This window comes from Diceros bicornis, unplaced genomic scaffold, assembly GCF_020826845.1.
Source record: "Diceros bicornis minor isolate mBicDic1 unplaced genomic scaffold, mDicBic1.mat.cur scaffold_388_ctg1, whole genome shotgun sequence".
NCBI classification, from domain to species: domain Eukaryota; kingdom Metazoa; phylum Chordata; class Mammalia; order Perissodactyla; family Rhinocerotidae; genus Diceros; species Diceros bicornis.
The window spans coordinates 62,325-83,462 of NW_026691258.1; the positions used below are offsets into that span (position 1 = coordinate 62,325).

At 39.6% G+C, this 21,138-nt stretch overlaps 1 long non-coding RNA gene across 1 annotated transcript; it reads left to right on the plus strand.

Annotated features, from left to right (window-relative positions):
* Nucleotides 1–370: 370 nt before the first annotated feature.
* Nucleotides 371–9,966, plus strand: LOC131402955 (uncharacterized). The gene is made up of 3 exons (XR_009219097.1): nt 371–430; nt 7,274–7,321; nt 9,657–9,966. It is a non-coding gene; the product is annotated as an uncharacterized LOC131402955 (long non-coding RNA).
* Nucleotides 9,967–21,138: the final 11,172 nt, after the last annotated feature.

The following is a 21,138-nucleotide window of genomic DNA, read 5'->3' on the forward strand; positions in this document are numbered from 1 at the left end:
TAGAAATAAAATTGTTGGGTCAAGATTGCCTTATAGGATATTGCAATTTCACCATCCAAAGAGGCCATTACGTCATTACTAAGCGTTTTCCATTATACCATATGGTTTAATTAGCAAAATTATATTAACATTCTGATTTATCAATATGAACAGTATTTGTGATACAATGTGTCTTCTATTCCTTTTGTAATTGAAAAGCTGATATAATAACAAAGACAAATTTTAAAACAGGCAAAAATCACCTATTACCAGTACCCTAATGTAACAACTACTTTCATTTTTCCTATTCTCAAAATAAGTTATTTATAAAGATGGCTCCAAGTGATGTGCTACTGTGCTTGAGCTTCAGCTAGCTGCATGTGAGGACTCAGAGTAGGTACACAATAGCGGTCATTTAGTGAAGACCTGAGGCAAATCAGTGACCAGACTTGTGAGTTTGGAAGGCCTTGGATATTTCACTTTCAAGACCCATTTAGGGAGTGTTGATGAACCAATACCAGAGAAATTACTAACCCAGCTCAGGGAGTACACAGCAGTCCCTCCGTCTTTGTTGGTCTGTTAAAGGCCAAGACATAAAGCAAAGGTGTAGGCCTGTCTCAGAGATGAGAAAGCCACCTGGGAGGGCCAAAGGAAGTGCCTTGAGTTACTCCTTGCAACCAGTAGTTCTCAAACTCCTCTGACCCACTAAGAGAGGCAGAAGACTCCAGGCCCATTTCCACTGGACAAAGAATGCAGAGAGCCAAGAACTGGAGAGAAACAACAACAGTCTAAACGGTAACCGGTGCGATCAACAAAAGTAGCACAAAACCATGATTTAACTTACAGTAAACGCTTCCGTAACCACAGGAACTGAAAACAATGACCAATTCAAAAAAGCACGGTTAACAGTGGGTACTTCCTAAAAACAGGAGAAGTTACAATTCTCTGTGATACCAAGTAGTTATTAAGTGCCATTTTGCCAAGAATTCCAGACTTTTTAGAATATGGAACTCTGGGTCCTCAACAAACTCTAGTAATACACTAATTAATGAGAACATTATATTTTAGTGGCATGTAATAAATCAGGAGTTATAAAAAGATTACCCTTAATTATGCATAAAAATCAGTCTGGTGCATTATTCCCCCATAAGGATCAAAAGAGGCAACTTGTATTTGAGGATCTGCTGAGACCCAATAGGAATAAATAGAAAATTATTTAGGAGACTCAATAGGGAAAAAAGTTCTACTTTTTTGGAGGGGGAGAGGGGTAACTTTTTATTTTGATATAACTTCAAACTTACAGAAAAGTTGCAAGAATCATACAAGAAACTTCCCTAATACTCTTTAGCTGGATTTAACAATTGTTTATGTTTTGCCCCATTTGTTTTATCATTCTCTCTCCCTCTACATACATGCATGTGAGTATGTTTATATATATGCATACTATTTTTTCCTGAACCATTTGAAGGTAAGTTACAGACATCTTCCTTCTCTCCCCCTAAACAGTTCAGTATGTATTTCCAAATGTCCACAGGGACATTCTCTTTCATGAGCAGAGTTCAATGATTAAAATCAGGAAATTTTACATTGATACAATCTTATTTTTCATTCCACAGTCCACATTCAGATTTTGTCAATTGGCCCAATAATCTCCTTTGTAGCCAACTTTTTTCCAGGTTCAGGATCCAATCTAGGGTCATGTCTCTTAAATTTCTTTTAATCTGGAACAGCTCCTCAGTCTGTCTTTGTCATTCTTGACCTTGACATCTTTTTAAGAATATAGGCTGGCTACTTTGTAGACTGTCTCTCAATATGTGTTTGACTGATGTTTCCTCATCGTTACATTCCAGTAATGCATTTTCGGCAGGAAGACCACAGAAGTGTGTTTCTAGTTTTCAAGTGACAGGAATAATACTTTCATAAAGTAAGTTTTTTTTTTTCTTTTGTGAGGAAGATGGGCCCTGAGTTAACGTCTGCCAATCCTCCTCTTTTTGCTGAGGAAGACTGGCCCTGGGCTAACGTCCATGCCCATCCTCCTCCACTTTATATGGGACGCTGCCACAGCATGGCTTGAGAAGCTGTGCGTCGGTGCGCGCCCGGGGTCCGAACCAGCGAACCCCGGGCCACTGCAGCGGAGCGCGCGCACTTAACCGCTTGTGCCACCGGGCCAGCCCTGATAAACTAAGTTTATTGGGAGGGAAATTAACTTCCAATCTTTCTCCTATCAAACAAAATAGTTAGAAATATTCCCTTAAAAACTTGGCTTAAAAAAACAAAAAACAAGACTGACAATAATGTAATATCATTTTATACCCATTACATTAAATTTTTTAAAATTAAAATTATAACACTCAATCCTGGACTGGGTCCTGGAACAGCAAAGAGGCATTAATAGAAAAACTGGTGAAATCTGAATAAAGTCTGGAGTTTAGTCAATAGTGATGTACCTATGTTGGTTTCTTAGATTTGACAAGTGTGGCACTATAATGTAAGAGGTTAACAATGGCGGACACTGAGTAAGGGATTCAAGGGAAATCTTGATATTATCTTTGCAGCTTTTCTGCAAACCTAAAATTATTCTGGAATGAAAAGTTCACTTAAAAAATTATAACCCCCAGTATTGATGAATGATAGGTAAAACAGAAGCTCTTGCATTCTTGGTAGCAGAATAAACAGGCAGAATCCTCTTGGAAAAGAGTCAGACATTAAGGGTCCTAAATATCCTTGTTGCCTTTGATTCTATAATTCTACATGGAAACATTGTAAGGAAATAAACCTAACAGAAAAAAAAAGCTACGTGGACAAACAAGTTCATTTGCAGCATTATTTATAATCATGAAAAGTTGGAAGCGACCTATATGACAACAAAACAGGCAAGACTAGGAAGTCATAAAAATGAGGCAAATGAAGACTATGTCACATCAAGGGAAATGCTTAAATATGGTAAATGAAAAAAAAATTATATATTCAGTATGCTTATACCTATGTAAAGATCAATCTAAACACAGGAAAAAGAAATTACCCAAAATCTGTTTGTACAGGATTATGCCAGGAAAATGAACATTGTCTTCTTGGCTTTTTTTTTTCCAATTTAACAAATTTAACTTAATTTAAACTGTTAAAAACAGTTTTATTGAGACATAATTCACAGATCATACAATTCATCTTTTTAAACTATATAGTTTAGCAGTTTTTTAGTTTATTCACAAAGCTGTGCCACTATCACCACAATCAATTTTAGAACATTTTCATCATTCCAGAAAGAAACTCCATACCCTTTAGCAATCACTCCCCATCCTCCCCAACCTCCAGCCCTAGCAACCACTTACCTTCTGTCTCTAAAGATTTGCCTCTTCTGGACATTTCTTATCAATAAAATTATACAATAGGTGTAATAGGTGGTCTTTTTTGAGTGGCTTTTTTCTTTTTCTTTTTTTTGGTGAGGAAGATCGGCCCTGAGCTAACATCTGTTGCCAATCTTCCTCTTTTTGCTGAGGAAGATTAGCCCTGAGTTAACATCTGTCCCCATCTTCCTCTGTTTTGTATATGGGATGCCACCATAGCATGGCTTGATGAGCAGTGCATAGGTCTGTGCCTGGGATCCAAACCTGCGAACCCGGCGCCGCCAAAGCAGAGCGCGTGTACTTAAGCGCTACACCACTGGGCCAGCCCCTGACTGGCTTTTTTCACTCAGCATAACGTTTTCAAGGTTTATCCATGCTGTAGCAGTTATAAGTACTTCCGTTTAACGGCCAAATAATATTCCATTGCATGGATATACCACATTTTGTTCATCCATTTATCAGATGATGGACATTTGAGTTGTTTCCACTTTTTGGCTGTTATGAATACTGCTGCTTTGAAATTTGCACATAAGATTTTGTGTGCATATGTTTTTACCTCTCTTGAGTATATACCTAGGTGTGGAGTTGCTGGGTCATATGGTAACTATGTTGAACATTCTGAGAAACTGCCAAACTGTTTTCCAAAGTGGCTGTACCATTTTACATTCCCACCAGCAATACTTTAAACTTTTATAACAAAAAATGTACAAGAAATCTGCAAAAATTAACTCCTGCTCACCATAAGGTAATGCTACATTTGAACGGGCTCAACATTTGCAAAGTAAAGTATTGGCTCTAGCAAAATACAAGCTGGGCTTTTGCAGGTTGGCAGATTTCCCACTTGCCGAGAACAGGCACAAAGACAGGCGTCTCTTTTCTTTTTTAAAATAGTCGGTCAGTTTGTGTGCTTAGCAACAGGAAATAGGGTGGTCTTGAATCTTAAAATTCTGAACATAATTATGTGTCTTCTCAAAGCAGTTTATGAACCAGGGAAGCTGAAGAGAGAACGTCGCGTTTCACATTATTGTTGACACTAGAATAATAGTAGGAATTGACAAGTTTTTGAGAGACAGATGTTATTGCCGAAAGAAGGACCGTGTATCAGAATTTAAGGATCTGACATAATGATCAACTTTTTTACGCCTTCCTATTACTTTCTGTAGTTGAGTGCTTGAGGTAAATCTATAATCAAAGATTTTAGTTCAGTTCTTCCTTTTCCTGTCACAGTTACCCATCTGCAATTTCTTAAAAAATATTGAGAGTTGGGGAAAGTGATAGCAAAGCAAACAAAGACAACTGAAAATACTTATTAAGGAACAGAAGGTAACTTCTTCAATCAGGCATTCCTCTTTGCTGGAGGAAAAGAGGGGACATATATAAGGAGATATCAGCAAGTTTAGAATTATTGTAATGATGTCTCGGTTAATAATTACTAACCGGAATTTTCAAAGCAAGAGGATCTTGACCACTACTGTACTTTGAAAAAATATTTGTTATACTTCGTTTTACAATATGCTGAGGAAATTTTAATTTTTTCTTAATATATTTTTTCCCCAGACAAGGGAATTGGGAAGCATCAAGGTGAATGTAGAATGGAAACAGAGCTGTCAGACTAAATTTTCAGCTTTTCACACAGTATAATTATCACTTTTTAGTTTCCACATAAACAAGTCCTTAAATTACATTAAGAAGATTTCAAAAATATCCCTTAATAAAAACACATATAACAATCCTGAAGGAATTATTTTACTTTACCATGTGTTATAAACTGAATTGTGCTGGCCCCAAATTCTTATGGTGAAGCTCCAATCCCCAATGTGACAGGGCCTTTAGGGAGGTCATTAAGGTTAAATGAGGTCATAAGGGTGGAGCCCTAATCTGATAGGACTGGTGTCCTTAGAAGAGGAAGAGACAGCAGAGATCGCTCTCTCTCCACGCACAGGCACAGAGGAGAGGCCATATGAGGACACAGAGGAGGGTGGCCACATGCAACACAAGGAGAGAGGCCTCACCAGAAACCAACCCTGCTGGCACCATGCTCTTGGACTTCCAGCCTCCAGAAGAGGGAGAAAATACATTTCTGTTGTTTAAGCCACCCAGTTTGTAGTATTTTGTTATGGCAGCCTGAGCCAACTAAGACACCACACCAATGTGATTAGTAACTGTTCTTTCCTTTTTGCCACTGTGATAGATTATAGACACAACCAAATTTTCTCAACTGAGGCCACAAAGAGATGTCTCTGGCCATTAAATCCAATAGTCATTGGAACTATCTAAATTTTAAAATGGAGCCATTAAATTGAGGCTTCAAAGGATGTATTCTAAGTTATTTTGTAGGATAAATCACTATAAAATCAATATATTACGAGTTGTTACCACCATGGGGCTTTACCTCCCATTTCTTTAATTCATAGCTAGCCTCTCTATCCCCAGAGCTGGCCTCTCCACTATCCTAGATCAGCGGCAAGAAGCCAGGACCAAAGTATGGCTAACCTAGTGGAGAACAAAGATGGTGATGATGGTGACAGTGGTAAGAGTGGTGGTGACAAGATCAGTGAACATTTGTCAAGCACTTACCAGATGTCAAGCAGATATCTATTACCTTTTTTAATCTTCAAAACAACCATTATTATTATCCCCACTCTTACAAGATTTAGCAAGGTTGAACAATTTGCTCTCTGTCACAGGATTCAAACCCAGACACAAGCACTCCAGTGCCCATTTCTTATGCTACAATTCTCAAAACTGAATCATTTAAACTCAAATTGTGTTACTGAACCATAGCTTTTTGGAAAAAATAAATAAAAATCCCTAATAATGAATCTGAAGTCTATGTCTAATTTCTTACTAAATACAACCAGTACAAAACCAGATCTACTAAAATAGACTCTAAATGGAACTTGTACCTGATAAATAAAACCAAGTCCCTGTAGGGTAAATGGGAAGAGTAGAAAAGCAGACAGAAGCTTCAGGAGAAATTCAGCATTCCTAAATTGTACCAGTAGGTGATTTTCAAAAAATGATGGAACATTTTTTGTTCAACATTTTCCCCAATACCTCTAGGCCAAAGCAACTGCCTTCATCAAAACAATACAAGTTAAGTCTTGGTTTCAAGTAAAGAACAGAAGCTTAACAAGTGTCTGAGAATATCAAGGTAACTGCTCATTCTTTTATAATACAGTTTAATATGCCCTGTATCTGCTCGGAAATTCCCAAATAGGGTGACTCAGGATATAACTATGTCTCTTAGAGTTCCCTGTTCACTAAAGAATTACCACAGAGAGACAGAACACCAACTCCATTTTCTAATTCTGAGAGACCTGAGTAAAGATAAAAGCAACTCATACTCTACCACAATTAAAAAAGCAATCTCATCCACAGGCAGGCTCCTTTTTCCTAAAATGGATTAACCACCTGTCCATTCCTTCCTCATATATTTAATTTTTTTTTCACTATATTAACATTATTAAATTAACTAGAGCTTCTATTCCTAGAGCATAGATTACCAAAAGTTGGATTGCTGGGATAAAGTATATATGGCTATTAACTGTGATGGTTATTGCTAGATTCCTTTCCAAAAAAAGTTCTAGGCACTAACATTTTTTTTCAGACTATATGAAGCAGGCTGTCCTTTTCTACTAATACAGTATTTCATAGAACATAAGTACACAAAATTTGGAAAGTCTTCTAAAGAACAAGAAATCAATATTTGTTCTCCTGTGGAGGCTTCTGTAATCCCTTGTACTATCAAAAGGAGAAAAGAAACTGTTACTCACAAAATTTATCTGCCTCATGCAAAATCGACTTATGTTTCCTTTTCCCATTCTCGTTCACTTTTCCTCTCTTCCCCATCACTCCACTGTAAGATGTGCACCTATATGTATGAACACAGCTTTCTCGCTTGTAAGAGCCTTGACACCTAACACACTTGTCCCATAATTTCACCACAGAGAAGGCGAAAGGAACGATAGTTGGGTAGCCAAACATTTCCACAAAAGGTAAGACTTTATTGTTATTTTCTTTCTTGACTACGAGAGAAGCTAAATCCCTTAAAGAAAGGCTCCCTCTCATCATTTTCCTAAGTGAAATCTTTCTTCCAGTAACTGAAAAGTGAGTAGATATATTTATTAATTAAGGCTCTGAACCAGTCTGCTGAGATTTGCTCTTCTACCGACCAGTTGTGTGACCTGGGAACAAGTTACCTAACTTCTTTGGCCTCTGTTTCTTAATCTGTAAAATGGGTACAAAAATAGTTCTTACTTTGTAAGGTTGTTGCAATGAGAGTGTGTATATGTTTATGTTTGTGTGTATATTTATAAATATTTATATACACACATATATAAAGACCTTAGTACCTGAAACACAGTAAGACCAATGTAAGTGTTAGCTGTAAATCTGAGCCACATTCCCCACTACCCACCTGGAAGGCACCCCTAAAAGGAAGCAGGATGTGGAGAGTTCAAACTTCATTTGCCCTCTAACTCCATGTGAAATGGGAGGCATGCACACCTGGCTCAAAGAGAACAGCTGTCTCCTCTCCCTCTTTGAAGTCAGCGGGCCATTCTCACTCACCAGGTGTAGCAGGGGAAGGGGCCCTGGGCCCTGCCCCACGGGAGCTCATGGTCTAGCGAGCCTGGAGAGAAGAGCAGTTACTACCCTCTCCTGAAAACAGGCCTGCAGATCTAGTTTTAGGGCCAGGACTTGAAAAACTGTTTGTGTATTCAGTTTAATTTCTAATTGTTTTCTGAATAGAAACACACATGAATTAAAAGCTATTAAGATAAAAGAGGTCCAGCTGAACACAGAGAGACTACCTTTCGACTTGTCGTCGCTCTGGGTCAAATGAAGTCACATCTTTGAGGATGGCAGAGCTGAGGGGTCACCATCCCCATGAAGGCACAATGGCTTGGTATTAGAAACCTGGGCAACCGCTCAGAGCCCCACATTAGGGAGATTCTTGTGCACTGTGTATAACTGAGCAGTGATTCAAGGGGACTGTTGGTGAAGGAAGCACTGTGGGCTAGCAAGGGTAAGAAACTGAGGCTTATACAGACAACTTTAAGTAAGAACCCAACTCCTTCACCCCCTTCCCCTACTGTTCTTTCCTGTAGCGAGTATGACAGGGCCAGGCCCAAATCCCTGAGGCCCTCACCACCCCAGTACATGCCCACAGTGTCCTCCTACAAGCACCCATGCCTCCTGGCCGGAGCACTTCCCTCGCTGCTGTGCAGCTGCCAGAAGTGGAGCCAGGCACAACACTCAGTCAGTGACAGACGGGAGCGGAAGGGTAAACGCCTCCCTTTCCCACCCCCGTGTGCAATAACTCTGAGGCATGTTCTACAGTCTTCCAAGGGGACTGAGCTCCAGCTGCTCACAGAGGTAACCTACTCAGTCACACTCTTTATCGGCCCTGTCACTTTCCTCTCTCCTCTATCTGGGATTTTTGGGACCACCTCCTACATAAACTACTTATACTCAAATCCTTGTCTCAGGATCTGCTTCCTGGCAATTCCAACCTAAGTCATTTCCTCTTTAAATATGGGCACTTCAGGATAGTCTTATGACTCCTTTCCCCTTGCCAGGATGTTTATTTTAACCAGGTGTCCCCTCCAGAACACGGGTCACTTCACCCCTTGGAGATAAGCCTGGGCTCTACAGTGGCTGCCTTGGTCTTATGAATACTACTCAGATCCTGGGAGCTGCAGGCTGTCCTCTCAGGATGGAACACTTCCCACCGTGTAACGCTGGGGTGTCTTCGTCTGGTGCCTCTCCTGCCGTGGGGCTTCTTCCGCTCACAGCTCCACCACCTCTCCTGACATGGCTCAAATCCACAGCCAAAGCCACTGCACACTAGGCACACATCTGTCTTCTTGCTTGAAGTTTTCTTCAGTGGAGCTTGAAGGTATTTCTTCTCTCCAAAAAAGCCAACTCAAATGGATGCTCCTTTTATTGGAAATGTGAGCAGTTTAGAGATGGGCACTCTGCTTTTCATGGCTCACCTGATTCAGCTGGAATATTACAGCACTAAGGGAGACCATTTCACTAGCTCCCAGAGTTAGATAAAAATGCAGAATCTAAATAAATAATTGAAATATTTCACATGATGTAGCTAGGATGTTTTTATCTGATCAGGAATTCCTCCCAACTTTTGAAGAGCCTTTCACCCATGCTCACTTATAAGGCAGTGCAGCAAGATGGCTAACAGTATGGCTGCTGGGGCCAAATGGTCAGGGTTTGATTTTTGCCTCTGCCTAGCTGTACAGTCTTAGACAAGTTAACTTATCCCTCTGAGGCTCCCTATAAAATGAGGATAACAACAGTATCTACCTCCAGGATTGCTGAGAAGATTAAACGAGTGGGCCCTCAATTCAGTGACTGGCATCCTTATAAGAAGAGATGAGGACACAGAGACATGGAGGGAAGAAGATCATGTGAAAGACGTAGGCAGAGATTGGAGATCTGCTGCCACAAGGCAGGGAAGCAGGAACCACCAGGAGCTGGAAGAGGTGAGGGAGGATTCTCTGCTGTTGGTAAACTGTGTGTCAATTGTAGGCCTCTCCCTTTGTTCTCACTCAAACCATAAAACCTAACAGTACCTTGTCTTAAAAATTCTGATTATCATGTGGCTTATCATATGGCTGTCCTGAAGATCATGGACCACGCCCCATGCCATCATTTAAATTTCTCAGGTCCACAGTTATCACCCCTGAACTCCTTCATTTTTCATTGTAACTCACTGAAATCATAGTCTCCACCTAAGAATCAGTAAGGAATAATTTTAAATGTATGGGAGAGAAAACCCAGCTAAATTTAACTTAAAATAATTTAACAATATAAGAAGAAGGAAGAAAAGAGTCGATGAGGGAAGAAATCAGCTCTTGGTAACGAGACTTGAGGAGCAGATTGTGTCCAGGCACAGAGATGCAGCATACAAATGAGGGGGCAGGTCTTGTCCTGACCGTCCCCCATGCCCACCCTACTCTGCTCTCCTCCCAGGTGGCCTCAAACCCTGTCAGCGGCTCCTGCACTGTGGCCTCACTCAGCTCCACTCCCCAGAACTCCAGGTCTGGCAGGTAAGAAGCCCGTGTACACCCAGCTCCTCCTCCTGTTCCATAAAGGGTCCTGTGCCTGGATCCTGCTGGACCAGAGAGGGCCATTTGACACCCCATTGCTAGGACATTGGGGATTTGGAATATGCAGAGTAGCTCACACTGAGGAATTAGAACACCCCAGTCCTAGGGAGGAGTCAGCCCCACACCAAAGCTGTGGGCTCTGGGACGGAGCCATCACTGTGTTAAATCCAGAGGCCGTTGTCAGGAGGCACAAGGCACAGCTGTCCACCTCCACTCCCCCTCTGCCCTTCCGTTTCTCAGTCACTCTTTGACCCTCTGAAATAGGCTTCCTTCCCCATGACTGCTAAGACTGCTCTATCAAAGCTCTTCGAGAAAGTCCAGAAAATTCCAGATCCTTCCAAAACCACCTCAGTCCTTTTCCTTCCTGACCCAGTGAAAGATCCCCCCATCTCACTTCTGTAACTTGACCCTTTTTGGTTAATTTCAGGTGTCAACTTGACAGAGCTAAGGGATGCCCAGAAAGCTAGTTAAGCATTATTTCTGGATGTGTTCACACGGCTGTTTGTGGAAGAGATTAGCATTCAATTCCATAGACTATGTAAAGAGGCCCACCCTCACCAGTCTGCGACCTGATACTACCACAAATACGCAGGCAAAAGATAAGTTCATCAAACACCATAAGAAACTACAGTAACAATTCAGAGCAGAAGGAAATGACAAATCTCCAGAAACCAACCTTGAAGTCACAGAAATTTAGAATCTAAATGACAGAGAATTCAAAATAACTGTCATAAAGAAACTCACCAAGGAGTGACGTCAGCATCATGGCGGAGTGAGCTTTCCCGTGAATTCTTCCCCCACAAAATGCAACAAAAGTAACAGCCACAGACCAACAACGGAATCCCAGACAGTCAAAAGCTGGAGCGGAGGGATCCACACTGCCGCACATCTGAGAGCGGAACGTGCTGGGCCCCCGGAGGAAGTGGGGAGAGGTAAGGAGAACTCCGCTCCCTCCCCATCAGATCAGCGATCCGGTCCGCGCGGCTCCCAGAGAGGGGGGAGGGGCGGCCCTCGGCGAGAAACTGTAGCTCTTCGGGCGCTCTCAGCCAGTGGGAAACTCCCGCACAGAGGGCTCAGAGGAGCCACAGGGCTACCATCAACATCTGAGCAACCCAGAGAGCGGATAAAGAGGGGCAAACGAGAAGCCTCCCACGTCAGGGACCCAGAGGGCAAAAGAGAGAGCTCCCCCCTCCCCGCAACCCGGAGTCTGCAGCTCGACCAGATCTAGCGGTCCGAGGCAGACCTGAATAAACTGGACTGGACCCGTGGATCGCAGTGGGGAAAAGAAAAGAAACAAAACAAAACAAAACAAAACTGCGGATCGCAGCAGAAAAACTGGGGCAGAGCGCAGGGGGCTTAGACTACACAGCCCTTTACCACCACACAGTGGCGGCAGGTGGAAATTGCAACCAGAGACTTCCAGGATGAGGAAAATCAAAACCAACACAGGAACCACAATGCAAAAATATATGAAATCACCAGACCAGAAACAAAATGACAAGCACCCAGAAATCAACCCCGAAGACACAGAAATCCATAAACTAAATGACAGAGATTTCAAAATAGCTATCATAAAAACACTCAACGAAATACGAGACAACACAGACAAACAATTAAATGAGATTAGGAGTTTCTTCACAAAAGAGATTGAAATCATAAAGAAAAACCTATCAGGGCTGATGGAGATGAAGAACACAATGGAGGAGATAAAGGAGAATCTGGAATCTTTAAAGAACAGAGCTGACAATATGGAGGAAAGAATTAGTACTTTAGAGGATAGGAATACAGATATACTCCAGATGGAAGAAGAGAGAGAACTAAGACTAAAAAGAAATGAAGAAAGACTCCGAGAAATATCGGACTCTATTAGAAAATGTAACATAAGAATTATAGGTATTCCTGAGGGAGAGGAGAGGGAAAGAGGAACAGAGAGCCTATTCAAGGAAATAATAGCTGAAAATTTCCCAAATCTGGGGAAGGAGCAGGAAATACCAGTAAGCGAAGCCAACAGGACGCCTATATATATTAACAGACAAAGGCCTTCACCACGACACCTAGTGGTAAGGCTAGCCAGGGTCAACGACAAAGAAACAATATTAAGGGCAGCTAGACAAAAACAAAAAATAACGTACAAAGGAACTCCCATCAGGCTCTCAGCGGATTTCTCAACAGAAACTTTTCAGGCTAGAAGAGACTGGAATGATATATTCAAAATACTAAAAGACAAAAACTTTCAGCCAAGAATACTCTATCCAGCAAAAATATCCTTCAAATATGATGGAGAAATAGTAACTCTCCCAGATAAACAAAAGCTAAGGGAGTTCATGGCCACGAGACCGCCACTACAAGAAATACTCAAGAAGGCCCTCAGGCCTGAAAACAAGAAGAGAAAGGGAACACAAAGCTTGGAGTAAGGAGAAAAGTAGGTAGACAAAATCAGAGAAATAGTAGATCTTTACCGGAATAGGTTAGCAACCACTTAAATACTAAACTCAAAGATCAAAGGAAGAAATTCACCAAAAATAAATTTAACCTCATCACTGTAAACACACAGCCACAACACAAGATAGAATAAGGTATAACAAGAGCAACTTAGAAGGGGAAGAGGAAAGTGACTGAATTGACTTAGTATAAGGAAATAGGAGGCTATCAGATAATGGACTATCTCATACAGAAGATTTTTCGCCCAAACCTCAAGGTAACCACTAAACAAATAATCAAATTAAAACCACATATGATAAACAAAGAGAAAACTAGAAGAATCATAAGACAGAACAACCAAACTGAATTGGCAGTCCAAAACAAATGGGACAAGAAACAAAGGAAATGCAAAAGAACCAGAAAATAAGTGACAAAACAGCAACATTCAACCCTCATATTTCAATAATTACCCTAAATGTAAATGGATTGAACTCTCCAATCAAAAGATACAGAGTGGCAGGATGGATTAAAAAGCAAGACCCAACAATATGCTGCCTTCAGGAAATACATCTTAGCACTAAAGACAAGCACAGGCTCAGAGTGAAAGGATGGAAGACAATACTCCAAGCTAATGGCAAACAAAAGAAAGCAGGTGTTGCCATACTCATATCAGACAAAGTAGACTTCAAGATAAAACAGGTTAAGAAAGACAAAGAAGGGAAATATATAATGATAAAAGGGACACTCCATCAAGAAGACATATCACTTATAAATATATATGCACCCAACATAGGAGCACCAATGTACATAAAACAACTATTAACAAACCTAAAAGGAGAAATCAACAACAACACAATAATAGTAGGGGATCTTAACACCCCACTTACAGCAATGGATAGATCATCCAGACAAAAAGTTAATAAAGAAATATTAGACTTAAATGAAAAACTGGACGAGATGGACCTAGTAGACATATACAGAGCACTCCACCCAAAAACAGCTGACTACACATTCTTCTCAAGCGCGCATGGAACATTCTCTAGGATAGACCATATGTTGGGAAACAAAGCAAGCCTCAATAAATTTAAGAAGATTGAAATCATAACAAGCATCTTTTCAGACCATAAGGCTATGAAACTGGAAATGAACCAGGAAAAAAAAACTGGGAAAGTGACAAAAATGTGGAGATTAAACAACATGCTACTGAACAACCAATGGATCATTGATGAAATTAAAGGAGAAATCAAAAACTATCTGGAAACAAACGAAAATGATAACATGCCATATCAAACCATATGGGACGCAGCAAAAGCGGTCCTGAGAGGGAAACTCATAGCGATACAAGCCCACCTGAACAAACAAGAAAAAGCCCTAATAGGCAACCTTAAATTACACCTAACAGAACTAGAAAAAGAGGAACAAACAAAGCCCAAAGCCAGCAGAAGAAGAGAAATAATAAAAATCAGAGCAGAAATAAATGATATTGAGACCAAAAAAACAGTAGAAAGGATTAATGAAACAAAGAGTTGGTTCTTCGAGAAGATAAACAAAATAGACAAACCCTTAGCCAGGCTAACTAAGAAAAAAAGAGAAAAGGCTCAAGTAAATAAAATTAGAAATGAAAGAGGAGAAATTACAACGGATACCATGGAAATACAGAGGATTATAAGAGAATACTATGAGAAATTATATGCCAACAAATTGGACAATCTAGAAGAAATGGATAAATTCTTAGACTTATACAACCTCCCAAAATTGAACCAAGAAGAAATGGAGAATCTGAATAGACCAATCACAAGTAAAGAGATTGAAATAGTAATCAAAAACCTCCCAAAAAATAAAAGTCCAGGACCAGATGGCTTCTCCAGTGAATTTTACCAAACATTCAAAGAAGATTTAATACCCATCCTCCTCAAACTATTCCAAAAAATAGAGGAAGATGGAACACTTCCTGAATCATTCTATGAGGCCAACATCACCCTGATACCGAAACCAGACAAAGACAATACAAAGAAAGAAAATTACAGGCCAATATCGCTGATGAACATTGATGCAAAAATCCTCAACAAAATATTGGCAAACCGAATACAACAATATATTAAAAAGATCATACACCATGATCAAGTGGGATTTATACCAGAGACGCAGGGATGGTTCAACATCCGCAAATCAATCAACGTGATACATCACATCAACAAAACAAAGAATAAAAACCACATGATCATCTCAATAGACGCAGAGAAGGCATTTGACAAGATACAACATCCATTTATGATAAAAACTCTCAATAAAATGGGAATAGAAGGAAAGTACCTCAACATAATAAAGGCCATATATGACAAACCCACAGCTAACATCATACTCAACGGGGAAAGACTGAAAGCCATTCCTCTGAGAACAGGAACGAGGCAGGGCTGCCCACTCTCACCACTCCTGTTCAACATAGTACTGGAGGTTTTGGCCAGAGCAATTAGGCAAGAAAAAGGAATAAAAGGAATCCAAATAGGTAACGAAGAAGTGAAACTCTCACTATTTGCAGATGACATGATTGTATATATAGAAAACCCTAAAGAATCTGTTGGAAAACTGTTAGAAACAATCAACAACTACAGCAAAGTTGCAGGGTACAAAATCAATCTACAAAAATCAGTTGCATTTCTATATGCTAATAATGAACTAACAGAAAGAGAGCTCAAAAAGATAATACCATTTACAATTGCATCAAAAAGAATAAAATACCTAGGAATAAATCTTACCAAGGAGGTGAAGGACCTATACAATGAGAACTACAAGACATTATTGAGGGAAATCTACGATGACATAAAGAAATGGAAAGATATCCCATGCACGTGGATTGGAAGAATAAACATAGTTAAAATGTCTATATTACCTAAAGCAATCTACAGATTCAATGCAATCCCAATCAGAATCCCAATGACATTCTTCACAGAAATAGAAAAAAGAATACTAAAATTTATATGGGGCAACAAAAGACCCCGAATAGCTAAAGAAATCCTAAAGAAAAAGAACAAAGCAGGAGGCATCACAATCCCTGACTTCAAAACATACTACAAAGCAATAGTAATCAAAACAGCATGGTACTGGTACAAAAACAGACACACAGATCAATGGAACAGAATTGAAAGCCCAGAAATAAAACCACACATATACGGACAGCTAATTTTCGACAAAGGTGCTAAGGACATGCAATGGAGAAAGGAAAGTCTCTTCAATAAATGGTGTTGGGAAAACTGGACATCCACATGCAAAAGAAGGAAAGTGGACCATGTGCTATCGCCATTCACAAAAATTAACTCAAAATGGATCAAAGACCTGAAGGTGAGACCTGAAACTATAAAACTCATAGAAGAAAATATAGGCAACACACTATTTGACATTGGGTTTAAAGGAATCTTTTCGGATGACATGCCTACCCAGACTAGGGAAACTAAAGAAAAAATAAACAAGTGGGACTTTATCAGACTAAAGAGCTTTTATAAGACAAATGAAATCAGAATCAAGATGAACAAACAACCAACCAGTTGGGAGAGAATATTTGCAAAACATACATCTGACAAGGGGTTGATCTCCATAATATATAAAGAACTCACACAATTGAACAACAAAAAAACAAACAACCCGATCAAAAAATGGGCAGAGGAAATGAACAGACACTTCTCCAAGGAAGATATACAGATGGCCAATAGGCACATGAAAAGATGCTCAACATCACTAATCATCAGGGAAATGCAAATCAAAACAACACTAAGATACCACCTCACGCCCGTTAGAATGGCTATAATCACCAAGACAAAAAACAACAAATGTTGGAGAGGATGTGGAGAAACAGGAACCCTCATACACAGCTGGTGGGAATGCAAATTGGTGCAGCCTCTATGGAAAACGGTATGGAGATTCCTCAAAGAATTAAAAATAGAGATGCCCTATGATCCAGCCATCCCACTACTGGGAATCTATCCAACGCACCTGAAATCAACAATCCAAAGAGGCTTATGCACCCCTATGTTCATTGCAGCATTATTCACCATAGCCAAGAAGTGGAAGCAACCTAAGTGTCCCTCGACTGACGATTGGATTAAGAAAATGTGGTATATATATACAATGGAATACTACTCAGCCATAAAAAAAGACAAAATCGTCCCATTTGCAACAACATGGATGGGCCTGGAGCGTATTATGTTAAGTGAAATAAGCCAGAAAGAGAAAGACAAACACTGTATGATCTCACTCATATGTGGAATATAAACCAACACATGGACAGAGAAAACTGGACTGTGGTTACCCGGGAAGTGGGGGTGGGGGGTGGGCACAAGGGGTGAAGGGAGTCATATATGGGGTGATGGACAAACAAAAATGTACAACCCAAAATTTCACAATGTTAGAAACCATTAAAATATCAATAAAAATCAAAAAAAAAAAAAAGAAAGAAACTCACCAAGTTACAAGAATGTTCAGACAGTTCAATGAACTCAGGAATAAAATTAATGAGGAAAAAGAATACTTCATCAAAGAGACTGAAACTATTAAAAAAAAAACAAGCAGAAATTCTGGATATAAAGAACATAATTAATGAGACAAAAAAGAATCTAGAATCCTTACAAAATAGAGCTGATATCATGGTTGAAAGAATAAGTGATTTAGAGGATAGAAATATAGAAATGCTTCCAGTGGACGAGGAGAAAGGACTCAGATTTTTAGAAAATGAAGGAATTCTTGGAGAAATATATGACGCAATTATAAAAGCAACCTAAGAATTATACGTATTCCAGAGGGAGAAAAGAGGGAGAAAGGAGCAGAGAGCTTGTTCAGAGAAATAATAGCTGAGAACTTCCCAACCCTGGGCAAGAACCGGACTTACAAATACATGAAGCCAACAGAACGCCTAATTACATCAATGCTTAAAGACCTTCTCCAAGGCGTATAATAGTAAAATTGGCAAAAGACAATGACAAAGAAAAAATGTGAAGGGAAGCAAGACAGAAGAAAATAACCTACAAAGGAACCCCTATCAGGCTTTCAGCATATTTATTGGCAGAAACTTTACAGGCAAGGAAAGAATGGAATGATATATTAAAAATACTGAAAGAAAAAAACTTTCAGCCAAGAATACTCTATCCAGTGAAATGATCCTTATGCTACAATGGAGAAATAAAAGTTTTCCCAGATAAACAAAGGCTGAGGGAGTTCATCGCCACGAGATCTCCCATACAAGCAATGATCAAGAATGCCCTCATACCTGAAACAAAAAGAAGGCAAATGTCTACAAAGCTTTGAGCAAAGAGATAAATAGACAGAATCAGAAAGCTACAGCTCTGTTTCACAACAGGGTAGCAAATACTTAATTATAACTTAAAAGAAGAAGGGAAGGAAGGCATCAAAAGTAACTATAAACACTTCAACTTAGTCACAAATGCACAACACAAAAATGAATAACTTGTGACAACAATAACTCAGAAGGAGAAGAGGAAAGGGATGGAACCTGCTTAGGCTAATGGAGATAAGAGGCTATCAGAAGATGGACTGTCTCATCTATGAGATCTTCATACAAACCTCAGAGTAACCAGCAAACAAAAAATCAGAGCAGAGCCTTGGATCATAAAAATAGAGAAAACTGCCACAGAAAACCCCCAAAATGAAATGGTAGTCAGAAACACAAAGGAAGAGGAACAATGGAAATATAGATTAGGTAGGATTAAGCCCTCATGTATCAATAATCACTCTAAATGTAAATCGATTGAATTCTCCAATCAACAGACACAGAGTGGTGGGGTGGATTAGAAAAGAAGACCCAAGGATATGCTGCTGCCAGGAAACACATATCAGCTCTAAAAACAAACAGGCTCAGAATGAATGGATGGGAGACAATACTCCAAGAAAATGGCAAATAAAGGAAAGTAGGTGTTGCCATACTTATATCAGACAAAGCAGACTTCAAGATAAAAAAGACTATGAGAGACAAAGAGGGGCAGTATATAATGATAAAGGGGAATTTCCACCAAGAGGACATATCCCATTCAACATAGTACTGGAGGTTTTGTCCAGAGCAATTAGGCTGGAAAAAGAAATAAAAGGAATCCCAATTGGAAAGGAAGAAATGAAACTCTTGCTGTTTGCAGATGACATGATTGTAAATAGAAAAAACCATAAAGAATCCATCAGAAAACTATTAGAAATAATCAACTACTACAGCAAAGTTGCAGCGTACAAAATCAACTTACCACAATCAGTTGCATTTCTACTCTAATAATGAACTAACAGAAAGAGAACTCAAGAATACAATCCCATTTACAATTGCAACAAAAAGAAAAAAGTCTCTAGGGATAAATTTAACCAAAGAGGTTAAAGACCTATACAATGAAAACTAGAAGACATTAGTGAAAGAAATCAATGATGACCTGAAGTAATGGGAAGATATTCCATGCACATGGATTGGAAAAATAAACACAGTTAAAAAGTCCATATTACCTAAAGTAATCTACAGATTCAATGCAATGCCAATCAGAATTCCAATGACATTCTTCACAGAAATAGAACACAGAATACTAAAATATATATGGAATAACAAAAGACCTCGAACAGCCAAAGCAATCCTGAGAAGAAAGAACAAAGCTGGAGGCATCACAATCCTAACTTGAAAATATATTACATAGCTATAGTAATCAAAATGGCATGGTACTGGCACAAAAGCAGACTCATAGATCAATGGAGCAGAACTGAAAGCCCAGAAAGAAAACTAGACATCTGTGGTCAGTTAACCTCTGACGAAGGAGCCAAGATCATACAATGGAGAAAGGCAAGTCTCTTCAATAAATGCTGTTGGGAAAACTGGACAGCCACATGCAAAAGAATGAAAGTAGATCATTATCTTCCACCATACACAAAAATTAACTCGAAATGGATAAAAGACTTGAATCTAACACTTGAAACCATAAAACTCCTAGAAGAAAATATACGCAGTACAGTCTTTGACATCGATCTTAGCAGCATCCTTTCCAATACCATGTCTACTCACGCAAGGGAAAGAAAAGAAAAAATATACAAATGGGACTACATGAGACTAAAAGGCTTCTGCAAGGCAAAGGAAACGATGAACAAAACGAAAAGACAGGGCCGGCCCCGAGCCTTAGTGGTTAAGTGTGCGCGCTCTGCTACTGGCGGCCCAGGTTCGGATCCCAGACGCGCACAAACGCACCACTTTTCCCACCATGCTGCGGCCGCGTCCCACATACAGCAACTAGAAGGATGTGCAACTATGACATACAACTGTCAACTGGTACGTTGGGGGGAAAAAAAAGGAGGAGGATTGGCAATAGATGTTAGCTCAGAGCCAGTCTTCCTCAGAAAAAAAGAGGAGGATTACCATGGATGTTAGCTCAGGGCTGATCTTCTTCACCAAAAAAAAAAAAAAAAAAAAAAGGAAAGACAACCCACCAACTGGGAGAAAATATTTGCAAATCATATATCTGACAAGGGGTTAATCTCCAAAATATATAAACAACTCATACAACCCAACAACAAAAAAAACAGATAATCCAATCTAAAAATGGGCAGAGGATACGAACAGATACTTTTCCAAAGAAGATATACAGAAGGCCAATAGACAAATGAAAAGATGTAAAACATCACTAATTATTAGGGATATTCAAATCAAAACTACAATGAGAGATCACCTTATACCTGTCACAATAACTAAAATTCCCAAGACAAAAAGTACCAAATGTTGGAGAGGATAAGGAGTAAAGGGCACGCTCACACATTGCTGGTGGGAATGCAAACTGGCGCAGCCACCAGGGAAAACACTATGGAGATTTCTCAAAAAATTAAAAATAGAAATAGCATACCTTCCAGTTATCCCACCACTGGGTATTTATCCAAAGAAATTGAAATCAACAATTCAAAGAGATTTATGCACCCCTGTGTTCACTGCGGCATTATTCACAATAGCCAAAACATGGAAGCAATCCAAGCGCCCTGCTACAGATGAATGCTTAAAGAAGACGTGGTATGTATTATATACAATGGAATACTACTCAGCCAGAAAAAAAAGACAAGATCATCATGTTTGCAACAACCTGGATGGACCTTGAGGGTAGGATGTTAAATGAAATAAGCCAGACAAAATCAAATATGCATGATTTCACTCATACGCAGAAGATAAACATACACAGGGATAAAGAGAACAGATTAGTGGTTACCAGAGGGGACGGGGGCTGGGCATTGAGTGAAAGAGTTAAAGGGGC